At 44.7% G+C, this 12,273-nt stretch overlaps 1 pseudogene; it reads left to right on the forward strand.

Moving 5' to 3' along the window:
• Window positions 1-24: 24 nt before the first annotated feature.
• Window positions 25-3,119, forward strand: LOC101032448 (large ribosomal subunit protein eL24-like; annotated as a pseudogene).
• The last annotated feature ends 9,154 nt before the right edge of the window (window positions 3,120-12,273 follow it).

Consider the following 12,273-nt stretch of genomic DNA (forward strand, 5'->3'; position numbering starts at 1 on the left):
AGGTACGACACAAGAAAACGTGCTTCCGGTTCTCGGCGGAAGTAGCTTCGAACAGTAAACCGATGGGAAATGTAGTCCAAAGGCTGAGACGCGGTCAAACCAGCCACGATGCGAACCTAGGAATTCTTCGCTTCAAGCCTGGTGCTGGCTGTTAGTTTGGAACTCATGCACCCAGATGCTAACTCGCCCTCAGAATGCAGAGGGGATGAAACACTGACGGGACATTTCAATCTGTATATGGGTGAGTCCAGGGCTCGGTCTGCACTTCGCTGAGGGTGAAGGTGAAGGTGAAATCTGATGGTCGCGTTCTGGATCGGGTGGAGGAAGGGGCAGGAAAGGAATCAGAATCGTGGCTTGGATGAGCTTGTGTGCGGATGCCCTCTGGGAACGGGTCTTGGCCGACGAGGGCCCGAAGATGCTGCCTTGTGGTCGCAGGTGTGAGTGGAAACTGTGTGAGTGTCAATATGGGTTACCTGTTTGGGAGACCAGGATTATATCTTTGAATCAGGTAGTAACCTTGGAGCCAGGCATTTGTAAAATGATAGTAAGAGGGAATTATTTGGGAGCATTAATTTTATCTGGAGGTTGAGAGGAGAGGGGGGAAAAACCCTAATATCTGATAAACAATATAGATTTTTATGTAAAATAGTCGTATTTATTATAGACTAGAATGTAAATGCCTTTTAAAGCAAGAAAGATTTCAAAGTAATTTGTTGTTATGAGATCCATGCTTTTATCTTATCTCAGACTCCTAATAATAGGCACATACACGCCTATTATATTTAATGAAACTACTAAAATATTTGGATTTAAATCTTCCACCTTACTATTTGTTTTCTGCGTATCCTACTTGTTCATAACTTTGACATTTTCAAAGAATCCAGGTTATTTTGTTTTTGGTGGTGGTGAGTTTTGCTTGGGTTTTGTTTTTTGGTTATTGGTTTTATTTTTGGAGCCATGGCTTTGCTTTATCACTTGCGCTGGAATACAATGGCTCCATGATAGCCAGACATATACCAGATGCAACTTGAAGTCCTAAGCTCAAGTGATCCTCTTGCTTCAGCCTCCTGAGTAGCTGGACTACAGGCCTGCATCACCACACCCCCATAATTTTTTAATTTTTGTAGAGATAGAGTGTTGCTGTGTTGCCCAGTGTTATCTCAAACTCTTGAGCTTAAGAGATCCTCCCACTTCTGCCACCCAAAGTACTAGAATTACAGACATGACCCCCCATGCCAGGACAACTAGTTTGTAGAGTGTTTTTCAATTTGGGTGTACCTCATCTTTATACATCTTTGGGAGGAATACCACATAAGTAATGTGGTTTATCTCATCAAGAGACACACAGTGTCAATGTGTTCCAATCTTGATGGTGTTACTTTTATTACTTACTCAAAATAATGTCTATGAGGTTTCACCACTGTAGAGTGAATAGATGAATATGTGAGATTCATCAATGAATAAGTAAAAGGAAGCCAACTGGCAAAAGAACTGAGTTGGGAGGATGGCTTGAGCCTGGGAGGTCGAGGCTGCAGTGAGCTGTGATAGCACCACTGCACTCCAGCCTGGGCGACACAGCAAGACCCTGTCACAAAAAAAAAAAAAAAAAAAAAAAAAAAAAAAAAAAATTAAATAAACAAATAAATGCCCAGCTCTTGGGAATTTCTTATGCCTCTTTGTTATATTGGGGCACTGGTTTCCTGGAACTTATGTCTTTTTTTTCTTTTTTTTGGTTTAGCGTCTCATTTTTGTAAAAAACAAATCCTTGTTTTGTTTAGCACTTTGACAAAGGTTAACATGGAACAGAACTTTGGGACTTTCATAAGTCTGACAATGTCTTTATTCTACCTTTTTGTATGATACCTTAACTGGGTTTGAAATATTAGATTGAATGTAGTTTTCATTTAGAATTTTCAATTATATAACATTGCCTGCTAGCTTACAGTATTTATTTTAAAATATAATGACAATTTGATTTGTGTTGTGTTACTTTCTTTCTCTTTTAAAGCATTTAAAGACCAGGCTCAGTGACTCATGCTTGTAATTCCAGAACTTTGGGAGTCTGAGGCAGGAGGATTGCTTGAGCTCAGGAGTTCAAAAGCAGCCTGGACAACATAAGGAGACCTTGTTTTTATAAAAATAAAAATAGGCCAGGTGCAGTGGCCTACGCCTGTAATCCCAGCACTTTGGGAGGCTGCAGATCACCTGAAGTTAAGAGTTTGAGACTAGCTTCTCTTCGCCATCTTTTCTCTTCCCGTGCAGCCGCCGCCATGAATATCGAGCTGTGCAGTTTCAGCGTGTACAAGATCTACCCCGGACAGGGAAGGCGTTACGCCAGGACCGACGGGAAGGTTTTCCAGTTTCTTAATGCAAAATGCGAGTCGGCGTTCCTTTCCAAGAGGAATCCTCGGCAGATAAACTGGACTGTCCTCTACAGAAGAAAGCACAAAAAGGGACAGTCGAAAGAAATTCAAAAGAAAAGAACACGACGAGCAAATTCCAGAGGGCTATTACTGGTGCATCTCTTGCTGATATAATGGCCAAGAGGAATCAGAAACCTGAAGTTAGAAAGGCTCAACGAGAACAAGCTATCAGGGCTGCCAAGGAAGCAAAAAAGGCTAAGCAAGCATCTAAAAAGACTGCAATGGCTGCTGCTAAGGCACTTACAAGGGCAGCACCTAAGCAAAAGATTGTGAAGCCTGTGAAAGTTTCAGCTCCCCGAGTTGGTGGAAAACGCTAAGCTGGCAGATTAGCTTTTTAAATAAAGATTGGATTATTAAAAAAAAAAAGAGAGTTTGAGACTAGCCCGGCCAACATGATGAAACCCTATCTATACTAAAAATACAAAAATTAGCTGAGTGTGGTGGTGCATGCCTGTAATCCCAGCTACTTGGAAGGCTAAGGCAGAAGAATTGCTTGAACTCAGGAGGTGGAGGTTGCAGTGAGCTGAGATTATGTCACTGAACTTCTGCCTGGATGAAAGAGAGAGCCTCTATCTCAAAAAGAAAAAAAATTGTGGAATAGAGCTACTAAAAATACAAAATATTAGTTAGGTGAGGTGGCATGCACCTGTGGTCTTAGCTACTCAGGAGGCTGAGGCAGAAGAATCACTTGAACCCAGGAGGCTGTGGCTGCAGTGAGCTGAGATTATGCCACCGCACTCCAGCCTGGGTGAAAGAGTGAGAATCTGTCTCAATAATAATAATAATAATAGTAATAATAATAATAATAAACATTTAAAATCTAGTCTCTTCATACTAGTTCTCTGAAATTTCACAGAAATGTGTTTTGGTGTGGGTCTTGTTTCTGTCACTGAGTGAAAGATGTGGTTTACATTTGTAATCCCAGCAATTTGGGAGGCAGAGGTGGGTGGATCACTTGAGGTCAGGAATTCAAGACCAGCCTGGCCAACATGGTGACACCCCATCACTACTAAAAATACAAAAATTCGGCCGGGCGCGGTGGCTCAAGCCTGTAATCCCAGCACTTTGGGAGGCCGAGGCGGGTGGATCACGAGGTCAAGAGATCGAGACCATCCTGGTCAACATGGTGAAACCCCTTCTCTACTAAAAAAATACAAAAAATGATCGGGCGCGGTGGCTCAAGCCTGTAATCCCAGCACTTTGGGAGGCTGAGGTGGGCGGATCACAAGGTCAAGACATCGAGACCATCCTGGTCAACATGGTGAAACCCCGTCTCTACTAAAAATACAAAATATTAGCTGGGCATGGTGGCGCGTGTCTGTAATCCCAGCTACTCAGGAGGCTGAGGCAGGAGAATTGCCTGAACCCAAGAGGCGGAGGTTGCGGTGAACCGAGATCGCGCCATTGCACTCCAGCCTGGGTAACAAGAGCGAAACTCCGTCTCAAAAAAAAAAAAAAAAAAAAAACAACAACAACAAAAAAATATATATATATATTTTATACAATAGACCGGGAATGATGGCTCACAGCTATAATTCCAGTACTTTGTGAGGTGGCGGATCACTTGAGGTCAGGAGTTCCAGACCAGCCTGGCCAGCATGCTGAAACCTGTCTCTACTAAAAATACAAAAATTAGCACGGCTGGGCACGGTGGCTCAAGCCTGTAATCCCAGCACTTTGGGAGGCCAAGGCGGGTGGATCACAAGGTCAAGAGATCGAGACCATCCTGGTCAACATGGTGAAACCCCATCTCTACTAAAAATACAAAACATTAGCTGGGCATGGTGGCGCGTGCCTGTAATCCCAGCTACTCAGGAGGCTGAGGCAGGAGAATTGCCTGAACCCAGGAGGCGGAGGTTGCGGTGAGCCGAGATCGTGCCATTGCACTCCAGCCTGGGTAACAAGAGTGAAACTCCATCTCAAAAAAAAAAAAAAAAAAAAAAAAAATTAGCTGAGCGTGGTGGTGCGTGCCTGTAATCCCAGCTACTTGGGAGGATGAGGCAGGAGAATAGCTTGAACCTGGGAGGCAGAAGCTGCAGTGAGCCGAGATCACACCACTACACTCTAGCCTCTGTGACAGAGCAAGCCTCTGTCAAAAAATATTTTTTGTGTGGAATAGAGCTGAGCTTTAGAAGGCCACAAACACATTACAACAATATAATTCATTTTACCTTCAATAATCAATGTTCACCCTCTTTGGGGCAATATCACTCCCATTAAGAATGATTGGCCAGGCGCAGTGGTTTATGCCTGTACTCCTAGCACTTTGGGAGGCCAAGGGGGGCAGATCATCCGAGGTCAGGAGTTCCAGACCAGCCTGGCCTCATGACAAAACCCCATCTCTACTGAAAATACAAAAATTAAGGCCGGGCGCGGTGGCTCAAGCCTGTAATCCCAGCACTTTGGGAGGCCGAGGCGGGTAGATCATGAGGTCGAGAGATCGAGACCATCCTGGTCAACATGGTGAAACCCCATCTCTACTAAAAATACAAAAAAATTAGCTGGGCATGGTGGCTCGTGCCTGTAATCCCAGCTACTCAGGAGGCTGAGGCAGGAGAATTGCCTGAACCCAGGAGGCGGAGGTTGCAGTGAGCCGAGATCGCGCCATTGCACTCCAGCCTGGGTAACAACAGCGGAACTCCGTCTCAAAAAAAAAAGAAAATACAAAAATTAGCCAGACATAATGGCATGTGCCTGTAGTCCCAGCTACTCAGGAGGATGAGGCAGGAGAATCATTTGAACCCAGGAGATGCAGGTTGCTGTGAGCCCAGATCGCACCATTGTACTCCAGCCTGGGTGAGAGAGTAGACCCTGTCTCAAAAAAAAAAAAAAAGCTTCCATAAGGCTACATAAATATGCAAATTAGGTATGTGTGTTAGTATACATACAATACATTTTCTAGGTCTGCCCACTAAGTGGACCTAGAAGCAATGACACACCAGCAATGAGCACACCTATTACCCCGATCTTGGTGATTTTGTTTTTGTTTTGTTTTTAAATTAGAGATGGGGAAATCTCACTGTGTTGCCCAAGCTGGTCTCTGACTCCTGACCTCAAGGGATCCTGCTGCCTTAGCCTCCCAAAGTGTTGAGATTACAGGCATGAGCCACCTCACCCAGCCCAAGATTTTGGTGCTTTGTAAATAAGATTCTTCAATATAAAAAACCAAGGACTCTTGAATAAATGGTTTATTCTTCATCTGGGTCAGGGAAAATACAAGATGAAGCAAAACATTTTATGGTGCCAGAAAGTTGGGAATTAGTCCCATACCCCAATCCCCTGATAAAGGCATGTCATAAATAGAACACAGGAGCCAACCTAAAGGAACTCCCAGGCCAACGTTCTTACTCTTTTTGGTATAACCACATACATGTTCAATTGCACGTATAGTATGTTCTCTACAAAGGTGCAGTTTGTGTCTGACTCATCTCTATCTCCAGCTCCTAGGAACATAGGTGGTACTCAGTTAAATGCTGGGTACCTCCTGGGTACTCAGGAGTACCAGTAATACTCAGGAGTAACTGCTGGGGGACAGACATATAAGTCCAAGGACCATGAGTAACATTCATTTTCATCTACCACAAACAGATACACAACTCATCTGACCCTTGGTTTTATTCATTCATTCACATGTTCATTCTTTAATTTGTGAAGTACTTGTAAATGTCAGTAGACACTTGACAATGTAGTGGATGCTGAAAATTCAGCAGTATCCATTCCATTTCCTTACAAGATCCATGGAATGAAGTATGTACTATGGTCAAGGTCAGCACATGGTTCTAGGAAAAGCCAGAAGAGAAATCGCTCATTTTTGGAAAAGGCGATATCTGAGAGGAAAAAATGTTTTCAAATAGAAGTGAACAAGACTGCTAAAATAAGCACTACTCCGGAGTGTGATAATGAACAGGGACATCTGAGTAGAATGGAGGGAAAGGTCACTGGGATTAATAAGGCCTTCAGGACCTGGGCGCAGTGACTCAAGCCTGTCATCCCAGCACTTTGGGAGGCTGAGGCAGGTGAATCATTTCAGCCCAGGAGTTTGAGACCAGCCTGGGCCCCCTAGGGAGACCTGTCTCTACAAAATAAATTATTGGGGCATGATGGCCCATGCCTTTGGTCCCAGCTACTCATAAGTTTGAGGTGGGAGGGTCACTTGGACCCAGGAGGTCAAGGCTGCAGTGAGCTGTGATCATGCAACTGCACTGCAGCTTGGGTGACAGAGGTGAGACCCTGCCTCAATAATAATAATAATAATAATAATAAATAAATAAAGTATTGGTACTCTACAACAAGAGTATTGCATGGTCACCCATGTAGACAGTGAATTGACTCAGAATCACAAATACTTGTATTGGGAACCTGTGTGAAGAAGTCAAGCCCTAGGAAGAGTGCCAGCTCATCATCTGGGGATGGAAATGTTAGGAGTATTGGGGTGTGAATAGTACTGAATAGAATTCCAATTCATTTGAAAATACATTGCACAGATTATCCCAAACCAGCAAATAAGGTGTATGTAGTTGTCTTTGTTTGTTTTGGTTTGGGTTGGGTTTTTTGAGACAGAGCCTTTCTCTACCACCCAGGCTAGAGGGCAGCAGCAGGATCTCGGCTCACTGCAACCTCCACATCCCCGGTTCAAGTGATCCTCGTGCCTCAGCTTCTGGAGTAGCTGGGACCACAGGCGTGGGCCACGATGCTCAGCTAATTTTTGTATTTTCAGTAGACACAGAGTTTCGCCGGGTTGGCCAGGCTAGTCTCAAACTCCTGGGTTCAAGCAGTGCCCCACCTCAGTTCCCCAAAATGCTAGGATTACCTAGTGAATGCCCAGACAAAAATTTCTTCCTAAAAGCTGCATGTGTCTGTGGTCTCTAAGACTAAAAACAAAACCCAAGGCCAGGTGCGGTAGCTCAAGCCTGTAATCCCAGCACTTTGGGAGGCCAAGGCGGGTGGATCACGAGGTCAAGAGATCGAGACCATCCTGGTCAACATGGTGAAACCCCGTCTCTACTAAAAATACAAAAAATTAGCTGGGCATGGTGGCGCATGCCTGTAGTCCCAGCTACTCAGGAGGCTGAGGCAGGAGAATTGCCTGGACCGAGGAGGCGGAGGTTGCGGTGAGCCGAGATCACGCCATTGCACTCCAGCCTGGGTAACAAGATCTAAACTACATCTCAAAAAAAAGAAAAAAGAAAAACCCAACCCCCACCCCCGCCAAAAAAAAAAGTCTCCACCAACCCACATTTCACATGAGGCCTGCTTGAGAAGGGGCGCCTCTCCAGCCAGGACCAGGTGAGGGAATCTGTGCACTTGGCCGGACCCAGAACACACAGTGGCAGAGACCTGACAGCCACACTTGCTGACCCCGTAGAACCTCTACCACTGACACACAGATCAGGATGTGTCACCCTGAGAGATGACACCACATCTGGCTGTCACAGATTGAGTCCACACTCTCTCATTGATTCCACACACATCCCGTCAGTGACACCAGAGTCCCTCATTCCCTACATACCCACAATCATTGATTCCATGTACCTCATCACTATTCCAAAGACAACCCATCACTAATGTACAGACCCTCATCTCTCACCCTAGGGACCTCACAGATTCCCCATCCCTGATTCCAAGATCTGTAGAACCTCATCTATTCCTCACACAGACCTATCAATAAGAGGATACATTCCTGGGAGAGTGTGTTGACCATCTTACAATCCTTTGTGTGTGTATGCATGCTGATTAATGGACTTAGGTAAACTTTAGCATTTTGGTAGCCAACACAGTTTCTCAATGCCTTTTCTTTTTCTTTCCTTTTCTTGTACATCTTTAAAGACCTTCCTCCAGTAAGTGTGGATTGCAATTTATTAATCCCTATCCCTTACTGATTCCTTGTCATGTGTATTTGTTATTAATCATAATTTACAATGCTTACAACCCAGAGACACCAGTGACTCACATAAGAAGAATGGCTGTGGGTTTTATTATATTTGCTGTTGATGTTTCTGTAGATTATAAAAGTCATTCATTTGTATCAAATGACCAAGTGTGTGTGTGTATGTATATATATATATATATATATATATATATATATATATATATGCTTTTTTTTTTTTTTTTTTTTTTTTTTGAGACGGAGTTTCGCTCTTGTTACCCAGGCTGGAGTGCAATGGCGCGATCTCTGCTCACTGCAACCTCCGCCTCCTGGGTTCAGGCAATTCTCCTGCCTCAGCCTCCCGAGTAGCTCGGATTACAGGCATGTGCCCCCATGCCCAGCTACTTCTTTTGTATTTTTAGTAGAGACGGGGTTTCACCATATTGACCAGGATGGTCTCGCTCTCTTGACCTCGTGATCCACCCGCCTCAGCCTCCCAAAGTGCTGGGATTACAGGCGTGAGCCACCGCGCCTGGCCATATATTTTGTTTTATAAAAAAAAACTGTAGTGCTGGGCGCGGTGGCTCAAGCCTGTAATCCCAGCACTTTGGGAGGCCGAGGCGGGTGGATCACGAGGTCGAGAGATCGAGACCATCCTGGTCAACATGGTGAAACCCCGTCTCTACTAAAAATACTAAAAATTAGCTGGGCATGGTGGCACGTGCCTGTAATCCCAGCTACTCGGGAGGCTGAGGCAGGAGAATTGTTTGAACCCAGGAGGCGGAGGTTGCGGTGAGCCGAGATCGTGCCATTGCACTCCAGCCTGGGTAACAAGAGAGAAACTCTGTCTCAAAAAAAAAAAAAATTGTAATTAAAAAACCTTTTTTCAGACAGGGTCTCACTCTGTCACCCAGGCTGGAGTGCAGTGGTATAATCATGGCCACTGCAGCCTCGACCTCCTGGGCTCATGATCCTTCCAACTCAGCCTGCCTAGTAGCTAAGACCACGGGCATGCCCCAATATGCCCACCTAATTAAACTAAAAAATTGTAGAGCTGGGGTTTCACTATGTTGAAGAGATCGGTCTTGAATTCCTGGACTCAACTGATCCTCCCACCTTGGCCTCCCACAGTGTTGAGATTACAGGAGTCGGCCACTGCACCCAGCTGATAAAATCTTAAAAAGAGTAAAATGCTTTATAAAGTAATGTAAAATTTCTACTGAGATGATGCATCAGAAATTAAGGTAGAGTAAAATGGTCCTAGGGCATCTGAAACAATGGAAAGTAAATCTTGGGCTGGGCGTGGTGGCTCACACCTGTAATCCCAGCATTTTGGGAGGCCAAGTTGGGGGACTCACTTGAGGTTAGATGTTTGAGACCAGCCTGGCCAACACCGTGAAATGCCATCTCTACTAAAAATACAAAAATTAGCCACGTGTGGTGGCACATACCTGTAATCTCAGCCACTAAGGTTGCTGAGGCACAAGAATCACTTGAGCATGGGAGGCGGAGGTTGCAGTGAGCCAAGATCATGCCACTGCACTCCAGCCTGGGCAACAGAGGAAGACTCTGTCTCAAAAAAAAAAAAAAAAGAATTAAAATATTGATTTCTTCATCAAGTGTAAAAATATGGGCTCTGGAGTAATAATACATAAAAAGACACCCAGGTACTATTTTTTTAAGTTTTATTAAGAAATATTAACATGCCACAGAAGCCACCCATTTAAAGTGTAAAATTCAATGGTTTTCAGTATATTTGCACAGTTGTGCAAACATCATGACAATAAATTTTTTTTTTTTCTTTTTTTTGAGACAGAGTTTTGCTCTTGTTACCCGGGCTGGAGTGCAATGGCGAGATCTCGGCTCACTGCAACCTCCGCCTCCTGGGTTCAGGCAATTCTCCTGCCTCAGCCTCCTGAGTAGCTGGGATTACAGGCACGTACCAACATGCCCAGCTAATTTTTCTGTATTTTTAGTAGAGACGGGGTTTCACCATGTTGACCAGGATGGTCTCGATCGCTTGACCTCGTGATCCACCTGCCTCAGCCTCCGAAAGTGCTGGGATTACAGGCTTGCGCCACCGCCCCCGGCCATGACAATAAATTTTACATCATTTTCATTACCCCAAAGTAAACCCCATATACCTCCATTTCCCCCCAACTCCCCTAACTTTGGGCCACCACTAATCTACTTTCTGTCTCTGTGTATTGGTCTATTCTGGACATTTTATTTAAATAGAATTACATAACATGGTCTTTTGTGACTGGCTTCTTTCACTTAGCATAATAGTTTCAGGATTTATTTTATCTTGCATGTGCAGAGGGGGCACTGGACTTGAGGATAAACCTGGGGGGTGTTTATTGATTGATTTTGAAACTTCGCTCCAAAATTGTAAAGGGGACATGATTGGTTTCAAATAGAGGAAAAACCTATTCAGGCTAAAATCCTCCGTTTTCACCAGTTTGTAATGTGCCGTTTTATAGAAAAGAACGGCAAGGTTTTTGTGCATATTTTCTGCAAATTCTCCCTGTGATTTCAGAACAGTCACAAAATGTGGAGGTATGGGCTTCTGGACTTTGGCTGGAGATTTGAGTCCAGGAGAACTCAGGTTCCAGGGTAGGCAGAGAAAAAAACTGAAAGAGTGCCAGTAGAACTCTTTGAAATCGAAAATTTAAAATGTTCCCTCCAAAAGGAGTCTCAGATAACCACACAAAAGAGGAGTTTGCTGAGCCGGTCAGTCGCGATTGTCCAATAACAAGATGCAGACAGACTGGGAAAGAAGGAAGTGTATTTCTGCAACCGCTTACATGGAGAAATGCCAAGTAACTCGCCAGACCAACTCAAAATAGCAAGTTTTTTTCCCTAGTGCTTATATATATCGCAAGCTCCATGCTACGTGTGGGATTGCACCTACAAGCAGGAGTGTTTCATTCAATCAACATCTAATCTTTAACAAGCGTCCAGGGTCTGGAAAGATTTCTCCAGAGTCTTGGAAAATTTCTGTTACCTTAAGGCAGGTCGAGGTGAATGTGTAAGAATGCTATTATTATTCGATCATACCTTAGGCCGGGTCTGAGAAAACCCAGGCGGGGTCTTCATGGGTTTAATTTTGCATTCCATCCCTCATACTCAGGCACCAGTTTCTCCATTTCTTTTTTTTTTTTTTTTTTTTTTTTTTTTTTTTTTTTTTTTTTTTTTGAGATGGAGTTTCGCTCTTGTTACCCAGGCTGGAGTGCAATGGCACGATCTCGGCTCACCGCAACCTCCGCCTCCTGGGTTCAGGCAATTCTCCTGTCTCAGCCTCCTGAGTAGCTGGGATTACAGGCATGAGCCACCATGCCCAGCTAATTTTTTGTATTTTTAGTAGAGACGGGGTTTCACCTTGTTGACCAAGATGGTCTCGATCTCTTGACCTTGTGATCCACCCGCCTCAGCCTCCCAAAGTGCTGGGATTACAGGCTTGAGCCACCGCGCCCGGCCCCAGTTTCTCCATTTCTTTAACGTTTAACTTATGCATTCATCAAAATTATAATAAAGGGTTAGTGGAAACTGTTCTGGTTGCTAATGGTAACCTGTGATGGCCTGCCACACTGAAATCAGAGCTGAAGCCCACTAAAGAACACTGAAGGCTGAGCGCGGTGGCTCAAGCCTGTAATCCCAGCACTTTGGGAGGCCGAGGCGGGTGGATCACAAGGTCGAGAGATCGAGACCAACCTGGTCAACATGGTGAAACCCCGTCTCTACTAAAAATACAAAAAATGAGCAGGGCATGGTGGCGCGTGCCTGTAATCCCAGCTACTCAGGAGGTTGAGGCAGGAGAATTGCCTGAACCCAGGAGGCGGAGGTTGCGGTGAGCCGAGATCCGGCCATTGCACTCCAGCCTGGGTAACAAGAGCAAAACTCCGTCTCAAAAAAAAAAAAAAAGGACTGGCGGTTCACAAGGTGGGGTCTCGGTGTTCACTGGGCGGCGGCGGTCAAGGACCA

Source organism: Saimiri boliviensis, chromosome 14, assembly GCF_048565385.1.
Source record: "Saimiri boliviensis isolate mSaiBol1 chromosome 14, mSaiBol1.pri, whole genome shotgun sequence".
Taxonomy (NCBI): Eukaryota; Metazoa; Chordata; class Mammalia; order Primates; family Cebidae; genus Saimiri; species Saimiri boliviensis.